Source organism: Bidens hawaiensis, unplaced genomic scaffold, assembly GCF_021521415.1.
Source record: "Bidens hawaiensis isolate Kalapana, Puna unplaced genomic scaffold, B.hawaiensis_p1.1 tig00037596_1, whole genome shotgun sequence".
Taxonomy (NCBI): Eukaryota; Viridiplantae; Streptophyta; class Magnoliopsida; order Asterales; family Asteraceae; genus Bidens; species Bidens hawaiensis.
The window spans coordinates 112,783-120,197 of NW_027496560.1; the positions used below are offsets into that span (position 1 = coordinate 112,783).

The 7,415-nt window shown below is 37.6% G+C and overlaps 1 pseudogene; it reads right to left on the reverse strand.

Moving 5' to 3' along the window:
• Positions 1-2,186: 2,186 nt before the first annotated feature.
• Positions 2,187-4,570, reverse strand: LOC143589493 (nuclear intron maturase 2, mitochondrial pseudogene; annotated as a pseudogene).
• Between the last annotated feature and the right edge of the window lie 2,845 nt (positions 4,571-7,415).

Genomic DNA, 7,415 nt, shown 5'->3' on the forward strand with positions numbered 1-7,415 from the left:
GTTGAAGGTGTGCAATGGGATAACACTAAAGAGTCAAGAGTCTGTACATCCAATAAAAATTACATCAATTTACTCTACATATACTTTACTACAAGCGTCTATTATTTAGTTAAATGTCTAGAATACCCTCACTTGGTAACTAATAGCTGAACTTTGTGACACAAAACTACCATTAATATATACAGATCATGGTTACAGGTAGTATGAAGCTTGCCTCTGCATCAAAATTGATTTTTTTTTACCCTGCCGGCTGCTGCTGCCCAAAAGAACTTTAGTACTTCAATATACTGCCATGATTACTGATGACGACCAAAAGATAGTAGTTTGCTTGGGTTAGGTTGAAGGGCGGCCTCGTTTGATTTTGGTGATTTCTGTGTATTGAGAGTACTTCTGTTAGTATTTGTATGTATGCGCAATGGTTTTTTGTATGGTTTTTATGTTTTAACCTGTGCTGTCAAACAGTAGTTGTCTTTTAGCCTGGTTATATCAGAACTATTAAGTCACAACATACACTGCAAAGTTGAAGTAACGTCGTGGAATATTATCATCTTGTATCAGAACTATTGAAACAGCCTTCCCAAACTTTATGCATGTTTCATGCGGGATGATTCTTGATGCTGATCTTGATTGCGCCCAAAGCATAGCTTCAAGGTAAGGCACTGGTGTTATTAGAGTTTGGTATTGCCTCTATCGCGTCACCCTGGTGAAAAACGAAACAAAACATATAACGCTAGATAAAAATGAAAGTATAACACCTTCTTAATTTAGGTATAGTTTACAACTTTACATGTGCAAACAAAAAACATAGCTCCCTCCTATGAAACAGGATCAATTTTCTAATAACACGAAGTTGAAGAAAATATGGGGTGGCTGCGGGAGTGAGATCTGAAATTCTTCTAGTCGTCATTACGGTTTGTAGCTAGAAATTGCAGTTATAAAGTATTAGTATTAATAGGATATGCAACATGCAGACCGGCAGACCGCATCTGGTTATACACACTCGTATAAGCCATCATGTAAAAAAAGTTAAACACTATAAAGTTGGATTTTATGTCTCAGCCTTTTTTAGATTATTGCATCCATGAGTTAATTTGTTGTTTCAAAAGTGAGTACCAAAGTATTTAGGTTTGCTACAGTTAGGTATATGTTTGCTATTTGCAGGCTGGGACTAATAATTTGGACAGATATATGATGGCATAATTACAAACATTATTATGCAGTCAATTATACATCAAAAGGTAGATGAAAAATTAAAAATGTAGAAAAACAGTGTGCGCCTCACATAGCCATAGACCAAACCAAACGTAAACACAGTAGCAATTCAAGTCCAACGCAATTACTAATTTTTTTGAAAAAAAAAAAAAAGAACTTTGAAAACGCAAGCAATAGCTCCCCTTTCAAGTAAACACCTAAAATTAGCATGCAATTGAAACCCTTAAAACATAAACTAATTAGCTACGCAAACGTATCGTCAAACACATTATGTGCACCCAAATAAACACTAACTAAAATCCTAATTTTAACAACTTAAGTTTCAGAAGTCACAATACATAACAACAAATTATATAAGTATTATAAAATTTAATTAATAATGCAAATACACCAATCATGACGCAACAAACCAATACACTAAAGAACATGTAAAGAAACACACTTTATAAGCAATTAAACAGCATGCATTTGCAAAATAACAACAAAAAAACTACCACCAGCCAAAAACATCTGTAAACACAGCCTTCCGACAGTAAAAGAATCCAACAACAAAGAAAAAGAAAACGCACTTACCTGGTATGCACAAATCTAAACAAAAAACTTACTAAAAGCCTAACTTCAGAAACCACAAAACAGTACAAAAGACAAACAAAACACACAATGGCAAATCGAAAGGAATCATCTTACTTGAACCAAACTGAAGATCGCAAAGAGAGTCCGCAAAGTGTACGGATGTTTAGAAGCAAGCGGTTGATTTGAAAATGCAAACAGCAGGCAAAGACAAAAGAGAAGATCCACAACTGTAAAAAGCAAAAGGAGACGGCAGAAGACAACACGTGGAACCAAACGTGGAAGGTAAAAGATTGTAAGATAACCGTAAGTTCACATTTGAGAGTTGTTTAATCTGTTAAATTTACACCTTCATAACATTACATTACAAATAAGCATAATGAACACATAAAACATAACACTGTATTAATAATAATATAAAATACAGAGAGATCAAAGTTATACATGCTACTCTAAAACCTTTCTTGTGCTTATAAAAAAAATCAAAATTACACAAATCACCTCAAACATTTGTAGCACGTAACCGTCCATGTTCTTCCTCGCCTTCAACACTCACCTCATCTTTTTCATCACCCGGCCCCAACAACATTTTGCCTTCTTCGTTATTAACAGCATTAAGCGCTGCACTTCGTTTATAATTCCAAACAAGCATAGATACATAATCTTGAGGCGAAATAAGCCCTTCTTTAATTAAAGCCATACGGTTTTCTTCAAACGTTTTTGGATCATCCAATCTTATATATTCAAGCAACGCCTTCTCGTGATCTGGCCTCCAGCCCATTGGAAACAGGCTGTAATCTGTCTCGGGCACTAACGACATTCGCGTATACTGAAGCCCTTCAATCGACTCAGCAAGGCCCATTCTTAATAAGTTGTTATACTCGGGTGATTGTCCCTTTTTCTCCTTTAACGGTCGTCTAAGAGTTCTATCACCGATTTTATAAACTTTTGCCCGTGATCGAAGCTTATATTTTGCAGCGTATAGTTTAGCAAGCGAACCACGTATAATATAAGAGCAAAAATTAACTATCTTTTTTCTATTATCAGCAAATCTATACCACTCAACCATTGTAGTCAAAAGCTTGTTCATTTGTGCGTTCGTATGCGCTTGTGTCGCGTGAAACATTCTAAAACACGGTTGTGGATCCGGGTCTCTATCACCTTTTAAAAACCCTAATTTTCTAAACTGTTTGATACATTGCTTTAGACTCGCGGTTACCGATAATAATGTACCGACACCCTTTTCACTAATAATTTTACCACCCGTTGCGGTATATCTAAGAGTCGGATATACAACTCGTCTACATAAAACATGATCAAGAAACATTATTCCCTTTGTTATATGCTCGATCGGGAGCGACTCGTTATCAAGTTTAAGCATGTATTTCTCGTCACAAAACTCGATTAACTGTTTTCTAAGAATTGCAGCATCGGCTCTCGGCCCACGAACTCCAATCAAGAAATGACCACCGAAACGGATGTAATCGATTTTCCGGGTCTTATCGGGCCCACTAGTGGGAACAAATTCGGGCCAAGAAGTATTCCCTTGGTCAACTTCTCCTTCCGGGCTGTTCCAAATGACATCACTTTTCGACGGTCGGTAAAATTCTTTAACTTTACCCTCCATCCAACGATCCAACTCGTCTAAACAAATGTTGGCTAATAACGGGCTTAAAATCCCACAATGCCCCCAAGTTGGAACCTTTTCCGCTTCTTCAGGTGCAAACCCGAAAAACGACTCCAACCAATACGGGTCGGGCTTCGGCTCATCCTCCGCTAAAACCCGTTTCTTCTGATACTTTCTTTGAATCCTCTTCTTTTCAACAGGTGGGCTCGTAATAACCGGAGTCGTTAATGCCGATTTCACCAAATCAATAACCATTTTATCCCTCACATCCCTCATCAAAGCACTAATCACCAACCCAACCTTCATCCCGTCCAAAACCGTACTCAAATCCCCTTTAATATACCACAAATACCCCGCAAAACTCCTCCTAACCACCCTCAAAGCCGTATGCGCAGTCCTACCGGGCCTAAACGCGTACGACTTCTCCGAAAACCGCGCTTCAAAAACCGGCTCAAGAATCATAAACAAAACCTCCTGAACTATCCTATCCTGAAACGGGCTTGGTTGAGTCGTCGTCAAGATCGCCCTAATCTTCCGTTTCGACAACGACTCGTACTCCGTCTTATCCTTCGGCGACTTAATGAAAAACTCCAACCGCGCACCCCACCTAAACCGGTTATCAAGAACCGCGTTTCTAAGTGCGAGTAAATCCTCAAGCACGGATCTTTGTACCGAGCTTTTCGGCATGTAAGCACCCAACTCATCAGCACAAACCTTTTGGTAAGCTAAAACCCATAACTCAAATCTTCTTAAGTAATTAGTCAAATTGGTAACAGTCTGATTCGGGTTTCGGAAACTTTCAATCCATAGCTCTGAACAGACGGATACACCGTCTTCTTTCAGTAGGGTTGATGGGTCATTCGGGTCCGGGTTATGGTTACGGTTATGGTTATAATTCGGGTTCGGGTTAAATCGTCTGTAATTGTTGTTGTAATTATTATTGTTGTTGTTGTGGGTGTATTGGGATGAAGTGTACATGAATGCTTTAAATAAAGTGAACCCATTTGTTCTAGGGTTTGTGGGTTTTAATACTGAATGATAGAAGAAGGTTAAACGGCGATTCATCTGACCTGAATATTATGACGGCTCCGGCGACGGAGGTGGCGGTGAGAGCTTCAATTTGACAGTTTCCGGTTGGGTTTGATTAAGGGGTTTTGCAGAACAATGAAGAGTGGAAACAGCGATTCATTTTGTGGGGTTTATCGTTAATGGACTGGATTTTGGATAGGCCCAAGAAGCTTTCAACCCAAACCCGAAAGTACTGTATCCATGGAACCCAAACCCGAGTTCATGATACCCAAACCCAAACCATTCCAATTTGGTTTGGTTACTGGTTACTCGTTTCTGGGTGGGTAAACCCGAAAAAACCGTTTGGTGTGCTTTATCCTAACAAGGGTTCAATCGTTTAGCGTACCATCACTTAAGGGTGTCCAAAATGCTCGAACCTGATTAACCTGACCTGACCAAAACCTGAATAAGCTAGTTAGGGTTGGGTTAAATATGGTCAAAAAGTATTAATCGGGTTAACCTGAACAACCCGAATTATTACCAGGGTTAGGTTTCAAGTTCATTTCTGAAGAAAAAATCGGGGTTCAGATAACTTAAGCAGCTCAACCGGCATTGTGAAGATGAGTTCCAAAGCCCAAGCCCATCTAGGCATTGTGTTAGGGATGAGCATTGTCCCAAATTACAGTACCCGGATTAATTCAGGTTGTTTGTTACCTGTACCGGTATCGGTTTCAAGATTGTCGGAGATTTGGAAATAAAAAAGTGAAACGATACAAAAACGGATACCATACCATAATACTTGTACCTGTACCATACTGAAAAATTCGGTACATATATTAGTACATATTTTTATTGATTTTCGATACAGTATAAATGGATACAAGTACATATACGAATATGAATACCATACCAATGACATCCATACATTGTTGTGAGCTAGAGCTGCACAAATCGGGTACACCTTGAAAACCCGAACCGGTTCGGAACCGGTTTTTTTCAACCCGGGTAGAGAATGACACTTGACTGGAACCGGTTCGGTTCCCGACCCGAACCGGTGCCTAGATATGCGAACTTTTAAGAACCGGTAGGGTATGAACCGGAACCGGTTTTTACGTAAAAACCGGTTCCGCCGGTTTTTTTTGAAATTTAAAAATTAGAGCCGTTAGGAACCGGTTCCAACGGCTATATAGCCGTTTTTGACCGTTGGAACCGGTTTTTTTAACTATAAATAGGGTATTTTCTTACTAATAATAGCAAGTTTCAAAACTATCAAACACACTCCAATTCCAAAACCATAAAACACACTACAAACCAAAATTAACCTTAAACCGACCACAAATGGCATCCAATGATGACGTTGTTATGGTGATCGAAACAACAAGATGCCCCGATGTTTGGGTCCATTACGATTTGTGTCTCATGACCGACTCACATGAGTTGGCACGTTACAAATATTGCTCGAAGTTTCTTAAAGCAGGGTCCAACTCGACATTACGAAAACATACGAATAAGTATTGTCGAGAGAAAAAAAGATTGGAAGATAAAAAAAAGGAAGTGGGAGAGTCGTCCGGCTCTACAACCCAAAAATAAGTATTCCCGGATTAAAACGACGGACTTTGTTTTTTATGTTTTAGTTGTTATGTTTAGTATCGTTTATGTGTTAATAATGTTTGTAATAGTTAGTTTTTAAATAAATAAAATGTTCGTCGTTATTAAAAAAGTAACAAAAATTAATCGAACAAATTATAATAAAACATATAGTACAATTCTTCTTCGTCGAAACAAATAATTTTACCAAAACAAATAATTAGTCGAACAAGTTACAAATAATTTTACCAAAACAAATAATTACAAGTAATGGAAACAAGTAATGGTGAAACAAGTAATGGAAACAAGTTATATATAGGTTTGGCCCAAAAACCGGTTCCAACGGCTATATTACCGATGGAACCGGTTCCAACGGATATATTGCCTCAAAAACCGGTTCCAACGGCTATATTACCGTTGGAACCGGTTCCAACGGCTATTTGGTGTCTAAAAACCGGTTCCAACGGCTATATTACCGTTGGAACCGGTTCCAACGGCTATATTACCGTTGGAACCGGTTCCAACGGCTAGTTTGACTTTTTGTTCGACCCTTGAAAAAAAACCCGTCGGAACCGGTTTTTCCGGGTACGACCCGAACCGGTTCCAAATAATAACCGGGTAGGAACCGGGTTGGAACCGGTACTGAAATATATATAGTAGAACCGGTCCCGATTTTCGGGTACAAAAATACCCAAACCAGGTATTGTTCCAACCGGGTTGGAACTGGAACCGGTTCCGGTTCGGTTCCACCGGTTAGGTTCCGGAACCGGTTTTTTTGTGCACGTCTATTGTGAGCGATGACAACAACATGGTATACTTGTTTTTATTCCTTCTTTCTTTCTTTTGTTTGTTTGTTTTTTTCTTCTTTATTACATATAATAATCATATAATCATGTGTTAGCCTTTTTTTAACTATTTAATATCTTTATCTAGAAACAGATTCATGTATGTGTTGTGAAGAATTGTATTATATGGAATTCGAAATATTTGAAATTATATTCAAAAATAAAGATTCGAATTCGGTTTCAAAATATTCGAATTTGATTTGATTCGTATTCGAATATAGTAATAGAATACAAATTCATAATTTTTTCGATTCAATTTGAAATATTTAAATTATATAATATATTAATGTATACTAGGATATAGCCCGTGTAATACACGGGTGGTTAAAAAATATAACAAAAAAGTTAAATTTAATAATATACGTAATTACATACATTGACGTCTCAAAAGCATATTAAAATATATTTATATGTCTAAAAATATGTTTAATATAATATATCTTTATTTTATGGATTCATAATAACATACCTTATGAAAGGGTGATTTTTTTTAGGTGTAAATTATAATTTTAGAAATTGTTGAGGTGGATTTTATGCAATGTTTTCAGACCCGGCCCGAACATCGA